The 22,515-nt window shown below is 33.9% G+C and overlaps 1 long non-coding RNA gene across 2 annotated transcripts in view; it reads left to right on the top strand.

Moving 5' to 3' along the window:
• Positions 1-1,028: 1,028 nt before the first annotated feature.
• Positions 1,029-22,515, top strand: part of LOC134691347 (uncharacterized) — a 29,293-nt gene continuing 7,806 nt past the window's right edge. The window contains exons 1-3 of one of the 2 annotated variants that reach the window (XR_010102117.1): positions 1,029-1,227; positions 12,910-13,032; positions 17,064-17,140. This is a non-coding gene — a long non-coding RNA (uncharacterized LOC134691347). The remainder of the gene's footprint in view (positions 1,228-12,909; positions 13,033-17,063; positions 17,141-22,515) is intronic. The other variant, XR_010102116.1, reaches the window with a different exon arrangement.

Here is a 22,515-nt window from a genome sequence, read left to right as displayed (position 1 = left end):
ATTTTGTGATATCAGGGGAAACTTTTTTTTTTTGTGTTTCCAGGGGAAACTTTGTTTTGTGTTTCCCGGGGAAACATTTGTTTTGTGTTTCAAAAAATGTTCCTCTTGGAAACACAAAAAAACATATATAATTTAATGTCCAATGGAAACATGAAAATGAAATCTTTCCTAAGTAGTAAAAAAATTCTTAAAAGACAGACATGGAAACATTAAGAAATTGTTTCCTCTGGAATACCAAAAAAAAAATGTTTCTCCTGGCACACAAACAAAAATGTTTCCCCTGGAACACAAACAAAAATGTTTCCCCTGGAAACACAAAATAAATGTTTACCCTGGAAACAAAGAAAAATGTTCCTCCTGGAAATATGGAAAATTATTAGAATTAAATCTGTCCTTAAAACCATGAAAATGAAATCTTTCAGAAGCAAAGAAACCAATACTAGCAAGGCGACATCATTATAAAATAACAAGTAGTTAAAAAATAATAACTAGACAAGTCTGGAAACACAGAAAAAATGTGTTCCCATTGCCATGCATACACATAAAAAGAATGAAATGTGTTCCTTGAAAACATTGAAAATTTCTAAGATAAACCCATACTAGGAGGGGGAAAACATTGACAAGTTAATTTGTTTTAGACAAACTTGGAAACATAAAAAAATGTTTCCCCTGGAAACACAAAAAAAATTACCCCCCCCCCCCCTTTTCCTAGTAATATTATGAGTGTTCATAGTTTATACCAAATATCAAATAAATATATTCTAACATGAGGACAAAATGTTTGGAAAATTATCCTGACGGACAGAATGACACACTAGTAATCACTAGTGAATGCAAACTTGTTTGACATAAACAATGTTTCCCCTACTATATACTAGAATCATTAAGAAAATAATTGATCAATCTATGAAAAATGAATGTTTCCCCTTTTCTTATTTAAACATTTATTAATAAATATCCGTGATTTGTGTTACGTAATGTAATCAGTATACAGTGTCTACGAAGATAGAAGTACGGTGCACTATTTTGTGCGTATGGTTTTAATTTTTTTTAAATTACATTGTTTCCCGGGGAAATTGTTTCCCAGGGAAATAAATTGACGAGAACTTTAGTCAGCTGCGTATATTATACGCATCCATTTCGCGCCCCTGTCGTCAAAAATGTTTCCTGTGAAAGAAAAAGTAAAACATACGATTTGGGTAAAAACCTAGTCAAAGATATATCAAGGTATTGTGAGAACACAGAGATTTTAATTAAGATAAAGGACGGACGTACATTATTATAAAGTTGACCCATGTTGTCTTGGTTCCTATCCGGGTCCGTCCGCCCAAATATTCACGTTCGCTCTCATTCGCACCCCACATGTTCGCATCAAAGGTTTTGTATTGAATAAATTCGGAAGCTTTATTTAAATCGTCCTTTTGATAGTGTATTTTTATGCTCCATCTCACCTACGATAGTAGAGGGGCATTATGCAGTGGCGTATCCAGCCATTTTAAAAAGGTGGTTCCCCAACACATTAAAAAACGGGGGGGTTTCAACTATATGCTCCCATTCAAATACATTGATCGGTCAAAAAAAAAGGGGGGGTTCCAACATCAGATGGCCTGAGAAGATATCAAACAAAGATCTTTGTGAAAAGACCAACCAATCCCCAGTTGATGAAGAGTTAAAAAAGAGAAAATGGCGATGGATAGGACACACACTGAGGAAGCCAAAAACTAACATTACAAGGCAAGCCTTACAGTGGAACCCACAAGGAAAGCGTAGCAGGGGCAGACCAAGATACACCTGGAGAAGGAATGTTGCAGCTGAGATGGAGAAAGAAGGGTACAAGTGGCACAATCTGGAGAGGCTAGCAAAGAACAGAACAAGGTGGAGAATTATCGTTAGCGGCCTATGCTCCACCAAGGGGCAACAGGATTAAGCAAAAAAAAAAAAAAAATGCGATCGTAGTCAGCATTCTTATCCGGATTTTACTACGTTTTGACGACAAACTATGAAAAATTATAGTTGCGGTAATAGAGGACTAAAACTTTTTCGGAAATACCGATTTTTATTTTATTTTTCTGAATTGGGAATTTATATTCACTAACATTTTTTTGGGGCCGCTGGCAGATTTAAGGGCCGCTAAGGGGCCCTAAACTATATAGTGGAATCATTCCTGAAGCGTTTCGAAACGAAGTGAAAAATATCGTGCACCACATGGGCGCTTACATTTGTCACTATGCGCCATTTCTTGTCAATATGCGCTATAGGCGCAGGGCGCACGTCCTTCCCGATCACTGATGTAACTGGAACCACACATACTTTTTTATTTGGCCTTAGCGTAATTTGACAAAATTGAAACTTTTTGGCTGCAAAAAGCGAATTGTTCTTTCACTATTTCACTTTCATTATTGATTGAACAGAAAAAAAATCAAACTTTAGATTTTTTATATATCTCGTAGCTAGTGCCCCTTTAAAGTTTTTAGTGAAGGTCGTTTTTGATGAAATTGAAGTCCAATCAACTTGAAATTTAGTACATACATGTATGTTCCCTATAGGCTATAGTATAGTCTTTCTAATTTTAATGCCAAATTAGATTATTACCCAATTTCACAGTCCATGGAACATGGAAAAGGATAGTGCAAGTGGGGCATCCGTGTTCTTGGACACATTCTTGTTATAAAATAAAGAAAATTTGTTTTTATATTGTTTAAAATAAAATAGTGACATTCTAGAAACGTAAACAGGTTTTCTTTTGTAAATTATTTGGACAAAATATTGATAATAAATATTGTCATGATGATCAAAAAGTGGCAGATCCAGAAATTTTCATAAAAGGGGGTGCCCACTGACTGACTAAGAGGGGGCCCGCTCCAGTCATGCTTCAGTGATTCCCAAAATAATCAACTAAATTTTTCCCACAAAAAGCCCTTGAAAACCCTCTAAATCAGCCTCTGTCAAAAACTAAGTCATTCATCTATTAGACTTGTTAAAGTAGGGCAGAAGAATCCAAATAGCTATCAAACTTGTCATAAAGTGTTAAAAATAGTTATCTTTCTTTTTATTCATTAAAAGTCTTCATTGTTTTACTTATACCAAGCTAACTACTTGTATTACAAACACATAACAATAATACCAAATTATCTTTGTTAATATCAATTTAAAACAGTATCATAATTGATATATCAGTCAGGAGTACTACTTGTACAAGTTATTTTTATTTACTTGAAGAAGTAAAACAAAATATACACATTTAAGTTAATTATAATCTTTAAATAATCTCCCCTTAATTTTCTAAAAAATTCACTTGTATAAGAAAAAATTTCTTACAACCCCTCAAAAATTCTCAAGTTTTGTGATGTAAAATCATGCCTTTAATGATTTTTTCCCAGGTTAGCTTATAATTTTTATTACAGTTCAATGTTTCATCTCATTAATTCAACAAAGAAACTGATTGCCCAAAAATCTTAGATAATTGCTCAAGGCCTTCAAAAATTGCTCCTTGGGGACTTGTAAATGAGCAGTGTTCTAAAGATAACAGACAAATGGGATTTTCAATTCATTGTCCATGAAATTACACTTTAATGATAAGTAAAGACATCTGCAAAGGGCAGACAATTTAAAATTCTATTAGAGTAAAGAAATTCTTAGAATTCAAGAAAGGAGATAGGACGACTTTTTGACTTATACAATTAAAAAAATCTGAATGTCTAATGCATTCTAAGGGACATAACTAAGCCAATTTTTATTTACCTATACAAGTAACTTAAATTCACTTGTACAAGTATCCCACAAGTTAACTTATATATGTATATTTATTTTTACTTCCTCAAGTAAATAAAAGTTACTTGTATAAGTAGTACCCCATTTACCCCTGATGACTATTAATCATCTAATCACAAAAAAATACTTCATATGAAGATATACATGATATAAAAATATTTTGATATGTATCTAAAAAAAAATCTAATTCAACCAGCATTTGAATAAAAAAAGGATGCGAACGTAGTCAAGGGGCAAACATTTGGGGTGCGAATGTGTTTTGTGAACGAAAGATGAACATATGGATGGATCCACCTTTAACATGGGTTGGAACACCCTTTTTAAAAATGGCTGAATCCGCCCCTGTTGTCTGTCATACATTTCTGTATGTCCGTTGTCCTTGACCTCATTTTCATGGTTCATCAGTCAATGTTTAAGTTTTTGTGTTTTGGTCTGTTTATATAAGGTATATTATTATTGATTAATACCAGTAATGGTAAGATGTACTTGTCTGTCTGACAGGATTATCTGACCTTGACCTCATTGCCATGGGTATTTAGAATGTTAAGTTTATGTGATATTTGTAGTAAAACCTTTAAGTAAGACTTTCTACATAAAATCAATGGTCAGTACAGCAGGCGAGACATTTCAGCGTGTGCACTCTTGTGTTTACTTTTTCTCAAAATTGTGATAACACAGAAATTGTAATATCATTAGCCCAAATCATGAGTTGTCTCCCCTTAACTTAAACTATTGATTAATAGTCTTTAGAAAAGTCTTTCTCACTAGTTAGCAACAAAGAGACTAATTTAGCGCCAAGAAACAACTAGAAAACAAATATAGAGTCAAGAAAATTTCCAATTAAATACTTAAAATAAACAAATTATTTAGAAACATTCATTAAAGTCATTCTTTAACATTGTGTAAAGTGACGTTGTTTAACTTAACTGAAGGTTTAAACGTAGACTAGTTGAGTTAGGGAAAATCTTCTTTGGCTCAGTCGATTTTGCTGCCTTTGCATGCTTTGGATCCAAAGATTGAGGTTTGGAGTCCTGCTGGTACCATCCATGTATTTTCACTATTACAGGTTGGGGAGGACCCTCATAAATTGGTATTACTACCCCAAAACGGGTATCAATTTTCAGTGACAAAAATATAAGCTTTGGATTTAGAAGATATTTTCTGTCATGGTGAAAATATTTAGGTAAAGCCTAAAAGACCAGAAATCATGGAAATGGGTCTGATTACTTTCAATGTATTTAATTAAATTACAATTTGTTTGTCAAATTTAGATGGCTGACATGACTCAAAAGGACTCTTTATTGGAGCTATTGCCCTTTAAATGACAATTTTTTACCAATTTTTTTGTGTGTATGCCCAAAATCTGAAAAAAACTATATTAGATAGATATTCATATAAACTTAAATAAGCAAAAATCATCAGCAAGACAAGATCTACAAAAAAGTCAACATGGTTGAAATTGTCTGATGACCCCTTTATTCAAATGGCCCTCTGGCACTCATTTCACAACATGGCCCATTATCTTTTAAAATGGCCAATTATCTTTTAAAATGGCCAATTGAATTTATTGTTGAGAGGCCCTGGGCTCATGGGGAAAAAACATTCCAGGTCACTGCTTTTTGGAGTGACATGTATTTTAAGCCCTTTATGAAGATTTTTATAACTTTTTTGTGTTTTTGCCGAATATCTGAAAAACCATAATACTATACATGTATATAGCTAGTACATAATTAGCAAAAATGATCAGCATGTCATAGGACACAGTTATCGTCCTTAAACTCCTTCACAAATATAGTACTTAGCTGTATAATACTAGTGTGGACAGTGTATAAATTTTTAATATTTAATTTTTTCATACACTTAGCTTTTCAATTTTATTTCTTTATATTTTATGCATAAGTATTTAGTAGCGGGATGAAATAACATGTTAAAAAATGTTGTGTTTAAGTGAATGGATCTCTCTGAAATTGTACTACAAGGTACCATACTACAAAGGAAAGTCTGGGATTGAGTTTGGGGGTAATTGCTCTAAAGAGGGATTCAAAAAGTTTGGGGGGATTTTTTTTAAGGGGTTCATATTTTGTGCAATAGATTTGTAAGATCTTTGACCACATTTATTTTTGTGTTAGAAGCCTATATTATGTAAAAAATGTGATCACAATCCAAATTCAGACGGTATCAAGTTTGAATATTGTATCCAAATTTGTCCCCACTGTATCAGGCTGCACTCAGGGAAGCATTTAATTTTAATTTTAATTTATTGGTTTAAAGAAATGCACTACGAAATAACTGTGTTCTCATGCCAGCAAGACAAGATCTACAAATTAGTCATCATGGTTGAAATTGTCGGACGATCCCTTATTGAAGTTATTGCCCTTTAGGGTGGTATGGGAGTCTAAAATAAAAATGATAGAATTTTTTCATATTTGTCAAAATGTAGTATCTATTGATACATGATCAAAAATGTTATAAAAATGATAGGTCACCGCGCATTTTCTCAAGCTACAGGTTGTGACAAAATGACAAATTTTGTATGGATTATACAGGAAAAAGCACCATTTTGTGAATAGAAACTAAACAAAATGATAGAATCGTATAATAAATTAGAAAAAGATAGCTTCCAGACAATGCTTTAAGAATATCAAAAGAAAAGATAGGGTCACCGTACGTTTTTTCCGGCTAAAAGACAAAATAGGAAAATTTCATGTAGAGTCCAACAGAAAATGCACTGTTTTAGAGTTACCTCCCCTTAAAATGCCAATTTGAAAATATTCAAAAAACAACCCAAAATAACCTACACTTCTAAAAATTTAATATTTCTAAGTTATAGTCTTATAAATTGATTCTTTTAAACGAAAATTCACATTAAATATTGCATTCCTGCATCAAATTTTGCTAACTTGATAGAAAATATGGACCTTAGATTCTCTCTTTTTTACAATCCAAGATGACGAAAGACACCCATACCACCTTAATGATGATTTTTCACCAATGTTTTGCGTTTTTGCCTAAAATCTGAAAAAAAACCTATATTAGATGTAAAGAAATTTCAATCAGCAAAAATGATCAGCAATTGAAGAGATCTCAGTATTCCCCCCAGATATTTCATTTAGCATCCTGGTAAACAGGGACGTTTGAAATACCATCTTGTTTCTTAAAATTATTGGATTACATTCATAACATAACCTATATATATATAAAAAAAAAAAAACAATTCAGATAGCCTCACTTTCAAGAAATATAGCATCACATTACCATGATGCTAAAAGGCCCTGGGGGAGAACACTGGATCTGACAATCCTTATTGGAGTTTTCTTTTTAATGAGGATTTTTGGTATTTTTTAAATTTGGCCTATTACTATCTTAAAAACTATATAAGATAAATAGAATCTTAAATAACCAAGAAGGATCAGCAAGACAAGATCAACAAAGATTTCTATTCTAGTCAACAAGATGGAGAGAGTCCATTGTTGAAGATGCACATAGACCTAGGTAAGCGAAGAGGCTCATTAGTTATTATTTTCTGAAAATCATAAAATTATGGTCTGCAGATCTGTAAACCAAAAAATTTAAAAACTCTCCTTATTGAAACTGAAATATTATTTCTCTTTTTACATGTTCAGGTAAGCTTTTGACATGACTTTGTGTCTGTCCATCTGTTTTCTGTGAACTTTTCTTTAAACATTGTTAAAATCTTTTCTGAATCAATGAGTTGAAACCAAAATTTGTCTGCTTCATCTATAGCAGGTCTCACGCTAGCTGGTGACTGGGGCTAAGAAAATGCTTTCTTGTCCATCACGTAGCTTTGGCAAACAGTCAAAAGTGATATCCAGTCGCCCGTTCACAATATCGCTTTCAGTCGCCCAGGTGTTCACAATATGGCTTTCAGTCGCCCAGGTGTTCACAATATTGCTTTCAGTCGCCCAGGTGTTCACAATATGGCTTTCAGTCGCCCAGGTGTTCACAATATGGCTTTCAGACACCCAGGTGTTCACAATATCGCTTTCAGTCGCCCAGGTGTTCACAATATGGCTTTCAGTCGCCCAGGTGTTCACAATATGGCTTTCAGTCGCCCAGGTGTTCACAATATTGCTTTCAGTCGCCCAGGTGTTCACAATATGGCTTTCAGTCGCCCAGGTGTTCACAATATCGCTTTCAGTCGCCCAGGTGTTCACAATATGGCTTTCAGTCGCCCAGGTGTTCACAATATGGCTTTCAGTCGCTCAGGTGTTCACAATATTGCTTTCAGTCGCCCAGGTGTTACAATATCTTTTTCTGTTGCGTTCGTCATCAGCAATTTTTCATTTTTACCAAGTTGATAAAATAGCAATTTTTCATTTTTACCAAGTTGATAAAACAGCAATTTTTCATTTTTACCAAGTTGATAAAACAGCAATTTTTCATTTTTACCAAGTTGATAAAACAGCAATTTTTCATATTTAAGTAATGAAATTCAAAGTCTTAAACGATTTATTTCTTTAGAAAAGAGGTGAAAGCATAGACTTTATAGATTGGCCGTATGTCATTCCAAACTAACAACTTTGTATGAAGTATTTTCTTTCCCTTCCGATACTTGTTGCTCGAGAGCGTACATTAAAACATTCTAATTATCAGCAAAATAAGTTTATAACTTCATAAAAAACGTGATGAATATTGCCTTTAGTTCATGTTCCATCCATTTATTGCATTAAAAGATCTCCATGCTTGATGTATGTATTTCATGTAAATGCTTTCTTTCAATTTATTGATTAAAGTTGCTTAACTTTCACAACTTATATTTATCATGTTTATTATACATAATACATTGTATATATCTTTTTAATCAGAAACAATGAATTTCATTAACATTATAAACAGAATAGTTTTTAAATTGAATATAATTTCCTCTTTAACATGTTTAATATAAAAAGAAAATTTAGTGCTAGATTTTTAGTTGGTACCTTCTTACAAGAGGAAAAATATAATTGTCTAACTATAACATGTATAATTAATGAAACCTTGTAGTGCCAAGAAATATCAAACACTTCATGCACTTTTCTTTTCAAGTCTCACTACGTCTTTCATTTTCAATTTCAGTTTTAAAAATAGAAGTCACTTCTCTCTATGATTCTAAAGTAGTGTGAGCCCTACAACTACAAAATTTGTGGTTTTTCTCCAGATTGATCAACCAATATGGCCTCCTAGTCTAAAATAGAACATAGAGCATATAGAGGTCAAACTAATATTTCTAAAATAATAACATACCACACCGGTAGCAAAGGAGGGGGATACAAAGTTCCCCTTTTGTGGAGACCAAAAGTATAATTAAAAGACTTATAAAGTTGAGATTCAGATTAAAAAGGTTGACCATTAACATTACAGTGACACAACACTAAAATAACTCCCATTAGACAGCCTTGCTAATAATACAGTGACACAACACAGTTTAAAGATCTACTGTTTGTTTTATTTGATTCAAGTCCAGTCAATTTATTACTTAGTAAAGGTAATTAAAATTATAGTCAAATTGTATTGGATCGTTAAGTTTTTTATTTTATCGAATGAAATTCAGGAATATATTTCAATTGTAAATGTTAAAATTATTAAACATGTTAAAGGAGAGATAATCAAGAGCTAGCTGGTTCATTCTTAGTAGCATTTCACCAGTGCTTTTTTAGCTCACCTGGCCCAAAGGGCCAAGTGAGCTTTTCTCATCACTTGGCGTCCGTCGTCCGTCGTCGTCGTCCTGCGTCCGGCGTTAACTTTTACAAAAATCTTCTCCTCTGAAACTACTGGGCCAAATTTAACCAAACTTGGCCACAATCATCATTGGGGTATCTAGTTTAAAAATTGTGTCCGGTGACCCGGCCAACCAACCAAGATGGCCGCCATGGCTAAAAATAGAACATAGGGGTAAAATACAGTTTTTGGCTAATAACTCAAAAACCAAAGCATTTAGAGCAAATCTGACATGGGGTAAAATTGTTTATCAGGTCAAGTTCTATCTGCCCTGAAATTTTCAGATGAATCTGAAATTCCCTTGTTAGGTTGCTGCCCCTGAATTGGTAATTTTAAGGAATTTTTGCTGTTTTTGGTTATTATCTTGAATATTATTTAAGATAGAGATAAACTGTAAACAGCAATGATGTTCAGCAAAGTAAGATCTACAAATAAGTCAACATGACCAAAATGGTCAGTTGACCCCCTAAGGAGTTATTGCCCTTTAAAGTCAATTTTTAACCATTTTTCGTAAATCTTGGTAATTTTTTACCAAAATCTTCTCCTCTGAAACTACTGAGCCAAATTAATTGAAACTTGGCCACAATCATTATTGGGGTATCTAGTTTATAAATTGTGTCCAATGACCTGGCAATCAAACCAAGATGGCCACCATGGCTAAAAATAGAACATGGGGTAAAATGCAGTTTTTGGCTTATAACTCAAAAACCAAAGCATTAAGAGCAAATCTGATTGGAAGTAAAATTGTTGATTAGGTCAAGATCTATCTACCCTGGAATTTTCAGATGAATTGGATCATAGGTTGTTAGGTTGCTGCCCCTGAATTGGTAATTTGAGGAAATTTTGCTGTTTTTCTGTTATTATCTTGAATATTATTATAGATAGAGATAAACTGTAAACAGCAATAATGTACAACAAAGTGAGAACTAAAAATAAGTCAACATGACCAAAATAGTCAATTGACCCCCTAAGGAGTTATTGACCTTCATAGTTAATTTTTAACAATTTTCACAAAATTTGTAGATTTTCACCAACATTTTCCACAGAAACTACTGTTACAGATAGAGATAATTGTAAGCAGCAAAATTGTTTAGTAAAGTAAGATCTACAAACACATCACCATCACTAAAACACAATTTTGTCATGAATCCATCTGTGTACAATGTTTAATATTAACATAGACCAAGGTGAGCGACACAGGCTCTTTAGAGCCTCTAGTTTAAAATTCTTTTTAAGGTGGTACCTAACACTTTAACTAAATTTAATTTGGCTCATTTAATTTTCTTAATTTACATTAATTATTTACTTTGACCCTTTGACAAAAATATAAAAATTTCAAAAAATTTGAACCAACCGTTTAATCAGAAAAATTACACTGGTTATATATATAGCAGTTTGACAAACACTTATTTTGATCATTGAGAAGCTTGATACTCCCTTATAAACACAACGTCATTAAAACATTCTGCTGATTTTACAGAGTTATCTCCCTGTAGTATCAGGTACCACCTTAAACAGGATTAACATTTTGCACTCATCTACTTTTGTTAAATAAATTGGAAATAAAAAATAACCTGACATAATTTATACAAAATGAAGTGCATTTGTTAGTGAAAACTAAACAAAACATTACAATCAATTCATTACAATGTGAGTTGCTTAAAGAGTAAGAATTTTTAAGAAGTCACTTGTGGTGTAGGAATGACAGATTGGATGTTAATGTCAATGAGACAGCAACCGTTCAATGAAAGAGGTCAACATTGTATTCAACCATTAGAAACTATCTTTAAATTAGAACTATCACTGAGTTTGTACTTACAATAATGAGCAACACAAGTGCCACATGTGGAGCACCTGAGATAACCCCTATTTTTTTATGGGTTTCCTGTCACTCAGTCTTTAATTTTTAGCTCACCTGGTCCGAAGGGCCAAGTGAGCTTTTCTCATCACTTGTCATCCGTCATCTGTCGACGTTAACTTTTTACATTTTGAACTTCTTTTAGAGAACCACTGAATGGAATGAAACCAAACATGGCATGCATGTTCCATATGAGGTGCTGACTAAGTGTTGTTACTTTGTAGCCGATCCATCATCCAAGATGGCCGCCAGCAGGGGACTTAGTTTAACATAGGACCCTATGGGAAATGCATACAAATGACTTCTTTAAGAGAAACACTGAATGGAATGAAACCAAACATGGCATGAATGTTCCTTATGAGGTGCTGAACAAGTGTTGTTACTTTGTAGCCGATCCATTATCTAAGATGGCTGCCAGCGGGGGACTTAGTTTAACATAGGACCCTATGGGAAATGCATACAAATGACTTCTTTAAGAGAACCACTGAATGGAATGAAATCAAACATGTCCTGAATGTTCTTTATGAGGTGGTGACCAAATGTTGTTACTTTTTAGCCGATCCATCATCCAAGATGGCCTCCAGCGGGGGACTTAGTTTAACATAGGACCCTATGGGAAATGACTTCTTTTAGAGAACCACTGAATGGAATGAAACCAAACATGACATGAATGTTCCATATGAGGTGCTGACCAAGTGTTGTTACTTTGTAGCCGATCCATTATCTAAGATGGTCACATGCGGGGGACTTAGTTTAACATAGGACCCTATGGGAAATGCATACAAATGACTTCTTTCAGAGAACCACTGAATGGATTGAAACCAAACATCTCATGAATGTTCCTTATGATGTGCTGACCAAATGTTGTTATTTTGTAGCTGATCCATCATCCAAGATGGCCGCCAGCGGGGGACTTAGTTTAACATAGGACCCTATGGGAAATGCATACAAATCACTTCTTTTAGAGAACCACTAAATGGAATGATTATGAAACCAAACATGACATGAATTTTCCTTATGAGGTGCCGACCAAGTGTTGTTACTTTGTAGCCGATCCATTATCTAAGATGGCCGCCAGCAGGGGACTTAGTTTAACATAGGACCCTATGGGAAATGCATACAAATGACTTCTTTTAAAGAACCACTAAATGGTATAAAACAAAACATAGCATGAATGTTCCTTATGAGGTGCTGACCAAGTTTTGTTACTTTGTCGCAATTGCAACATCAAGGATGGCTGCCAGTGAGGGGACTTAGTTTAACATAGGACCCTATGGGAAATGCATACAAGTCTTCTTCTAAAGAACCACTGAATTGAATGAAATCAAACATAGCATGAATGTTCCTTTCCTTATGAGGTGCCTGCCAAGTGTTGTTACTTTTAGCCAAATTTTATATTTTTTTATATGATTTCAAAAACCTAAGTAGAATTAGGTGAGTGATACAGGCTCTTGAGAGCCCTTGAGAGCCCCTAGTTAATTTTGTGTTTTGTGTCCCGTTGTTTGTCTTTTTCTTTTTTAGCCATATTTTTATTTTGAACATCTATTATTTGTATTTATTAGATCCGTGTCCAGTCAATGTGATCCTTGTACAGTCAAGTTGTTATTATAGTCAATGTGATCCTTGTACAGTCAAGTTGTTATTATAGTCAATGTGATCCTTGTACAGTCAAGTTACTATTATAGGTAAGTGTACATTATATGTATACTATATAGGATCAATTACTATTGAAATTTGTTTCAAATGTAAAATGTTCAAACTCTATAGGGGAAGATAATGTGAAATGTTCAAACTCTATAAGCATGGTAAGGGAAGATAATGTAAACTGTTCAAACTCTATAGGGGGAGATAATGTAAAATATTCAAACTCTATAAGCATGGTAAGGGGAGATAATGTAAAATGTTCAAACTCTATAAGGGGAGATAATGTTAAATGTTCAAACTCTATAAGGGGAGATAATGTAAAATATTCAAACTCTATAAGGGGAGATCAGGTAACTGTAAAATGTTTAAACTCTATATGGGGAGATAATGTAAAATGTTCAAACTCTATGAGGGGAGATAATCAACATATAGTTTTCACATTCAAAATACCACCAATGTTTTTATAGTAAACAAGACACAAAGAATGTGATAACATCATTACAATGTTATTTGTCTTCAAATATAAGCATTGAACTTGTGCTATAGAAAAATAAAGTGAGATATATTTCAATGAGGAACCCAACAAAGCAAGAATGGAGATGTGTACAGGTTAATATATAGTCAACGATTCAAAAATAACCACATATGATAAGGTTTTCATTTTTATGAAGCGGGCCATTAAATTAAGGATTTAATTGCACATTATACCTTTTCTTTTTTGGTTTGGTTTGGTTTAACGCCGTCACATGGTGACCCCCTATGGATTTTGTTAGTGAATTTCATATGGGTTCTTGACCTCTGTCTATTGTTAATAGTGAAGTCATCTATTGATGTTTTTGTATTTCATTGTTTATTTTTTGAAAGTTTGCTATAGCTTGCTATTGCTACTTTCCTTAGGCGTCGGCCTCAAACTTCCTGTTGACAGATTATCGCAATATATTCTGCTCCGAGATGGTGTAGTACTAGTGTTTGATTCTGATCTGAGAGTTCTGATTCTTGGAAGATTCTTTTAAAATTTTGAGTAACTTTTGAATGAAAAGATTACAGCTTGAATAAAAAAGAAATGAATGTTCACCGACGATTCAGATGAATTTAACTTAATTTTAAAAAATGAGTATCACAAACACTACTTCGCGGATCTGCCATGCGCTGAAGAGAAAATCACAAGAAATCTACGTGAGATTACGTTTTCATTCATTCATGAATATTTCATGAATGAACATTTTCCCGCTCTACTTTTACCTGTTTACTATATGTACGTACGTAAAGGTGGTAAAATCCCGAGTGTATCGAAAGAATCGGGCATGACTGATTAAAATGCGAGAACAAGTTGACATTTTGACCAAGCTGTCGGATAATTGAAAAGTGATAACGGTTTGTTTAAACAGAGACATATATATATATGTATATATGTCTCTGGTTTAAACAAAACACAGGTGAAAGAATATAAAATACTCGATAATTATATCATATTTCTAACGTCTCACGCCAAGGACGAGTAAAGATAAATACTCGCTTTGATTAAAAAAATTATTTTAAAATGCATTGTTTTTGTCTAAACATCAATCGGAAAATTTTGATGCCAAAAATCATTTGAAAACTTAATTCCCTTATTTAATTACTAACTGTTTCACATTCCAATGTGGATATTAGGAACTTTACTCATTCAGCATGCTCAAGTGGATCAAACTTACAACAGAAAAACTTTGACCCAACGTCAGTTCTTCTTCAGTCTTCTTCCAATAATTTACATTATACCACTTCTGGTGTATTATTGTAAATTTGTATCATATAGCATCTGTATTAAAAGCAACCGAATCAGCATCTACTTCTTCGAATATTATAGCTCAGGGTATCAAGACAAGTTCTGTAGAAATGATTAAGGTTCATGATGTGTACCCTTTGGCTAAAATAGCTGCATCAATTTCACCTCAAAATTTAGATAGATATGACAGACAAACCTGTGCATCTTGAAAAGTTTGAAGGCCTACCATGCCCTATATACATAGATTTCAATTGCATTGTCATCCAAACACAGAGGCAATGATTACCTTAATATATCAAATGAATGGCTTAAAACAAAAATTCTCAAATGTAATTTACTCATAAGACAATGCTTAATTTCACAACAGCAACTAAAATGTGTTACAGGTTATAAGCACCTCTATGAATCTAGTGATTATAAACTTTTTATTCCTGTGGTCATACTGCTGTTGTTATGCTCCCACCGTATTGAGTTTTATCCTTGTTCTGCTGTAAGTATGTACCTCCTTCCCTTACTTGTATGTACATGTACCTCCGTACATCCCAAAATTTGTTTCTGTTTTCGTACTTTAGTTTGCCTGAACCAAATTGTATGAAACTTATATGCAATGATTATAAACACAATTCACAAGTCAAATTTGAATTTTAGTTGCGTCACTTTTACCATTCTAACGTTTTATGCTACTTTTCAAATAGGAAATATGCTGGAAATTTTAGTTTCTGTTCTCTAACTTTAGTTTGTCTTAACCAAATGTTATGAAACTTATACACAATGCTCATTACCACAAACACTGATCAAGTTTGAATTTTGGTGGCGATAGTTATACCATTTTAGAGTTATGCCCCTTTACATATGTAATAAATTGCTGAATATTTTCGTTTCAGTTATCTAACTTTAGTTCGCTCAACCAAATGTTATGAAACTTATACATTGTAATACTTTTAACAATAAAACAAAGATCAAGTTTGAATTTTGGTGGAGTAATTTTAACTGCTTTAGGGTTGTGCCTTGTTACAAATGGAACAGATGCTCCGCTTGACACATCTTTATACGACCGCAGAGGTCGAGACCCTGAACAGTTGGGGCAAGTATGGACACAACATTCGAGCTTGATATAGCTCTGAATTTGGATTGCGATCAAATTTTTGACTTAATATATAGGTTTCTGACACAAATCAAATGTCAGTATCTTACAAAGCTATTGCGCAATACTGTGTAATTAGAATGTATACACAATGCTTATTACCCCATAACTCAGATCAAGGACACATTTTGGTAGCGTCACATTTACAGTTCTTGAGTTGTGACCCTTTATAACATTAATGCTAGTGGGGGCATCATTTGTGTCCCATGGACACGTTCCCTATTTTTGATAAAAGCCTTTAATATAAATTCGCTTTCATTACAGTTGTATTGATTTAAGTTACTGTTACTGTCTTATTTATAAAAAAGGATGCGGTATTTTTTGCAAAGAACCAATGCTATCCAAAAGAGTTTAAAGGAGGAAAATGTTTTGATAACTATAGGCCACCATATGGTCGTCATAATGAGAAATATTTGTACCATATACATGTAGAAAGCTATAAAAGGCCCCGATAGGAAATATGTGGAGCAATTCAAACAAAAAAACATAAGTGTTAATTTACTAAAAACAAATATGAAGGATCTAAACCAATAGAAAAATACTAATTCACAGGCCCTTGATGTTGACATGGTATGGGTACTTAAAAAAGAAATTAACAGAGCTTTCTAAATATTTCAATATTTTAGATCTAGAGTTTTTAGGTTGCAATAGAAAATATCAAAACTTTTTATGACAAACATGAAAAAAGTTATTTTTGATAATTACTGACAAGACAATGGTTTAATTTAAAACATCCAAGCTGTGATGAAATACATTTTTGAAATAATACACGTCTATAACCTTTTTGGAATAATACGCAGCTACAGTTGCAAACTTTCCAGAGGTGCTATCTAGCACTTTGATTATACAAAACGCAGCAGGAGAAGTCCCATGTGCGATAAATTTGTTATATCGTATATATGGTTCACTACTTACCCCCTCCGGCCTCAGCCCCTATGGATTTTACTAACCCTCTATGGATCCGTAGGGGGTCAATAGCGAAGCATATAACTTATAACTGTACAAGTTTATTTTATTGAAACAGGGAGATAACACACACACATTGATATGTTTATAAGAAACATTCATAACAAGTACGAATTAAGTATTTTTTAGTCATACTTCAATGTTACATATATATCGGGCTTAAACAAGTAAATATGATTTATAGATATTTTTCACAGATGCTTTAGATGACGACACAACGTTACTTACAAATTAGGCTGACCTCAGAGATACATTCATCAGTATTTATTTATTAGTATGTATTGTATAATATATGTTTTTTTAAGAGAACAAAACAAATCAATCCATAAAGACTGCCTCGATGATCTTCATGGCGTTATGGTATTGTGTTAACTTTTAGTGTGGGAGGTGGTGGGTTTGAACCCTGGACAGTTAAACCAAAGATCTTCACGGTGTTGTAGTATTGTGTTAACTTTTAGTGTGGGAGGTGGTGGGTTTAAACCCTGGACAGTTCAACCAAAGATCTTCACAGTGTTGTGGTATTGTGTTAACTTTAGTGTGGGAGGTGGTGGGTTTGAACCCTGGACAGTTAAACCAAAGATCTTCACAGTGTTGTAGTATTGTGTTAACTTTTAGTGTGGGAGGTGGTGGGTTTAAACCCTGGACAGTTAAACCAAAGATCTTCAGGGTGTTGTGGTATTGTGTTAACTTTTAGTGTGGGAGGTGGTGGGTTTGAACCCTGGACAGTTAAACCAAAGATCTTCACGGTGTTGTAGTATTGTGTTAACTTTTAGTGTGGTAGGTGGTGGGTTTAAACCCTGGACAGTTAAACCAAAGATTTTCACTGTGTTATGGTATTGTGTTAACTTTTAGTGTGGTAGGTGGTGGGTTTAAACCCTGGACAGTTAAACCAAAGATCTTCAGGGTGTTGTGGTATTGTGTTCACCTTTAGTGTGGGAGGTGGTGGGTTTGAACCCTGGACAGTTCAACCGAAGATCTTCACGGTGTTGTAGTATTGTGTTAACTTTTAGTGTGGTAGGTGGTGGGTTTGAACACTGGACAGTTAAACCAAAGATCTTCACTGTGTTATGGTATTGTGTTAACTTTTAGTGTGGTAGGTGGTGGGTTTAAACCCTGGACAGTTAAACCAAAGATCTTCACGGTGTTGTAGTATTGTGTTAACTTTTAGTGTGGTAGGTGGTGGGTTTAAACCCTGGACAGTTAAACCAAAGATTTTCACGGTGTTTATGGTACACAGCTTCTAACTACAGCCACTATGTTATATAGGTCCTGTCTGTGGAAAGAGTCACACCCTGTATGTAGAATACACAACTTCTAACTACAGCAACTACGCTATAGGTCCTGGCTGTAGACAGGCACATACAGATTAAAAAAAAATGATTAAATTTAATGTGACTGGTCTAGTTTATTATTATACGACTGCAAAAATTTTAATTTTTTGGTCGTATATTGCTATCACGTTGGCGTCGTTGTCCGAATACTATTAGTTTTCGCACTCTAACTTTAGTAAAAGTGAATAGAAATCAATGAAATTTTAACACAAGGTTTATGACCACAAAAGGAAGGTTTGGGGTTGATTTTGGGAGTTTTGGTCCCAACGTTTTAGGAATAAGGGGCCAAAAAGGGCCCAAATAAGCATTTTCTTGGTTTTCGCACTATAACTTTAGTTTAAGTGAATAGAAATCTATGAAATTTTGACACAAGGTTTTATGACCACAAAAGGAAGGTTGGGATTGATTTTGGGAGTTTTGGTTCCAACAGTTTAGGAATTAAGGGCCAAAAAAGGGCCCACATAAGCATTATTCTTGGTTTTCGCACAATAACTTTAGTATAAGTAAATAGAAATCTATGAAATTTAAACACAAGGTTTATGACCATAAAAGGAAGGTTGGGTTTGATTTTGGGAGTTTTGGTCCCAACAGTTTAGGAATAAGGGGTCCAAAGGGTCCAAAATTGAACTTTGTGTGATTTCATCAAATATTGAATAATTGGGGTTCTTTGATATGCCGAATCTAACTATGTATGTAGATTCTTAATTTTTGGTCCCGTTTTCAAATTGGTCTACATTAAGGTCCAAAGGGTCCAAAATTAAACTTAGTTTGATTTTAACAAAAATTGAATCCTTGGGATTCTTTGATATGCTGAATTTAAAAATGTACTTAGATTTTTAATTATTGGCCTAGTGTTCAAGTTGGTCCAAATGGGGGTCCAAAATTAACTTTGTTTGATTTCATCAAAAATTGAATAAATGGGTTCTTTGATATGCCAAATCTAACTGTGTATGTAGATTCTTAATTTTTGGTCCAGTTTTCAAATTGGTCTACATTAAGGTCCAAAGGGTCCAAAATTAAACTAAGTTTGATTTTAACAAAAATTAAAATCTGGGGCTTATTTGATATGCTTTATCTAAATATGTACTTTGATTTTTGATTATGGGCCCAGTTTTCAAGTTGGTCCAAATCAGGATTCCATATCAAGTATTGTGCAATAGCAAGAAATTTTCAATTGCACAGTATTGCACATGTACAATAGCAAGAAATATCTAATTGCACAATATTGTGCAATAGCAATTAATTTTCAATTGGAGTTATCTTTCTTTGTATAGAATAGTAGTTGATAACATATGTTGGAAATTTGCCAGACATGACTATGATGTCATTTTCTATTTTTATTTGCCAATAACTTTATGTAAATAACTTCATTGGAAATTTGCCAATATAAAATGTTGCTGATGAAGTTTTTTTTATTGTTTTATACAATAAACAATGTATATTCACTTTTACTACCAACCAATCTTTACCATTCAGTGATAACAAGCACTTTATTTTACATTTTAATATTTTATGATGTATTTAAAAGAATAGTTATTGTTGCAAACTCCATTAGAAATTTGAATTGATATCAGTTTTGGAAAAAGGGAAACGGGGATGTGAAAAAAAAGGGGAGGGGTTTAAATTTTTCTCATTTCAGATTTCATAAATAAAAAGAAAATTTCTTCAAACATTTTTTTGAGAGGATTAATATTCAACAGCATAGTGAATTGCTCAAAGGCAAAAAAAAATTTTAAGTTCATTAGAGCACATTCATTCTGTGTCAGAAACCTATGCTGTGTCAACTATTTAATTTTTAGATTAAAAAAGTTTGAAGAAGAAATCTTTAATTGATTTGTAAAATCTTGACATTTGTTTTGTGTAAAAAAAAAACATGTAATGTCAAAAATTTGATCACAATCCAAATTCAGAGCTGTATCACGTTTGGATGTTTTGTCCATACTTGCCCCAACTGTTCAGGGTTCGACCTCTGCGGTCGTATAAAGCTGCGCCCTGCGGAGCACCTGGTTGATAATGTTTTAAGAAACTGTTACTTGATATTTTTTATGTGTTTCTTAAATGCTGACCTTTTTATAAAACCCAAATCTTGAAACGATCTCAAAATAAGGAGTTGTGGTATGATTAACAATGAAGCAATTAATCCTAGACCATAGGACAAAGATATAAACAATTACAGGTCGTTCAACAGCCTTCCACAATGAGCAAAACTCATACCATATAATAATTAGGAGATGTGGTATGATTAACAATGAAGCAATTAATCCTAGACCATAGGACAAAGAAATAAACAATTACAGGTCATTCAACAGCCTTCCACAATGAGCAAAACTCATACCATATAATAATTATGAGATGTGGTATGATTAACAATGATACAATTATTCCTAGACCATAGGACAAAGATATAAACAATTACAGGTCGTCTAATAGCCTTCAACAATGAGCAAAACCCATACCACAGGGGTTAAAAAATGTTGTTACAGCTAACTAGCCCAGGACTTATTGGCAGCAGGATTTTACTAGCCCAGTTTGAAGAACTGCTAGCCCATCAAAACATTAAAAGTTTAGATTGCCCGAGGCGTAAATGCTCTAGTCCCGGGCGTAGGGCTAGTGGATTTTGTAACCCCTGTACCATATACATGTAATAATTAGGAGATGTGGTATGATTAACAATGAAGCAATAAATCCTAGACCATAGGACAAAGAAATAAACAATTACAGGTCGTTTAACAGCCTTCCACAATGAGAAAAACCAATACCATATAATCATCTATAAAAAGCCTTGCTATGACATGTATGATAAAATGTGAAACATTTCAAAAGAAAAACGAACAGCCTACTACAACAATGAAGGAAACACAAATATGGTACACAGCTTCTAACTACAGCCACTACGTTATATAGGTCCTGTCTGTGGCAAGAGTCACACCCTGTATGTAGAATACACAGCTTCTAACTACATCCACTATGTTATAGGTCCTGGCTGTGGAAAGAGTCACACCCTGTATGTAGAATACATAGCTTCTAACTACATCCACTATGTTATAGGTCCTGTCTGTGGAAAGAGTCACACCCTGTATGTAGAATACACAACTTCTAACTACATCCACTACGTTATATAGGTCCTGTCTGTGGAAAGAGTCACACCCTGTATGTAGAATACACAGCTTCTAACTACATCCACTATGTTATAGGTCCTGGCTGTGGGAAGAGTCACACCCTGTATGTAGAATACACAGCTTCTAAATACAGCCACTACGCTATAGGTCCTGTCTTTCAACAGGCACATACAGAATAAAAAATGATTGAATTTAATGTGACTGATCTAGTTGATTATAGACAGTGTTTCGAGAAGCTGCAATATGATATTCAATATTGTTCTTTATGTGTGTCTTAATGCTGGTAAATAAAAGTTTTGACATTCTTAGACCTTGGAAAGTGCAATAGATGTTCTGGTGTTTGATGGAAAAAGTCACACCCTGCTTGTAGAATACATTTGTACCTCATTCAGTCACACCCTGCTTGTAGAAAACATTTGTACCTCATTCAGTCACACCCTGCTTGTAGAAAACATTTGTACCTCATTCAGTCACACCCTGCTTGTAGAATACATTTGTACCTCATTCAGTCACACCCTGCTTGTAGAATACATTTGTACCTCATTCAGTCACACCCTGCTTGTAGAATACATTTGTACCTCATTCAGTCACACCCTGCTTGTAGAATACATTTGTACTTCATTCAGTCACACCCTGCTTGTAGAATACATTTGTACCTCATTCAGTCACACCCTGCTTGTAGAATACATTTGTACCTCATTATACCCCCGCTTTAAAAAAGGGGGGGTATACTGTTTTACCTCTGTCTGTCAGTCCGTCCATCAGTCAGTCCGTCCCATGAAACTTTCGTCACATTTTTCTCAGGAACTACACATCCACCCTTTCTGTAATTTGGTATCAACATTTATATATGTCAGCCATACCGTGTGATGCGTTTTCAGATTCATCACTTGACAACTTCCTGTTTACCGAAAAAACTTGTATGATTTTACACATGATATCCAAGTTGAAAATTTTCGTCACATTTTTCTCAGGAACCACAATACAAGGATTTCTGAAATTTGGTTTCAGGATTTATATAAGTCAGCTATACCGTGTGATGCGTTTTCAGATTCATCACTCAACAACTTCCTGTCTACCGAACACTTGTATGATTTTACACATGATATCCAAGTTGAAAATATTCGTCACATTTTTCTCAGGAACCACAATACAAGGATTTCTGAAATTTGGTTTCAGGATTTATATAAGTCAGCTAT

The sequence above is a fragment of the Mytilus trossulus genome, chromosome 11 (assembly GCF_036588685.1).
Source record: "Mytilus trossulus isolate FHL-02 chromosome 11, PNRI_Mtr1.1.1.hap1, whole genome shotgun sequence".
Lineage (NCBI taxonomy): Eukaryota > Metazoa > Mollusca > Bivalvia > Mytilida > Mytilidae > Mytilus > Mytilus trossulus.
Note: the sequence above shows the minus strand (reverse complement) of the source record. Positions and strands in the feature narration are given on the sequence as shown.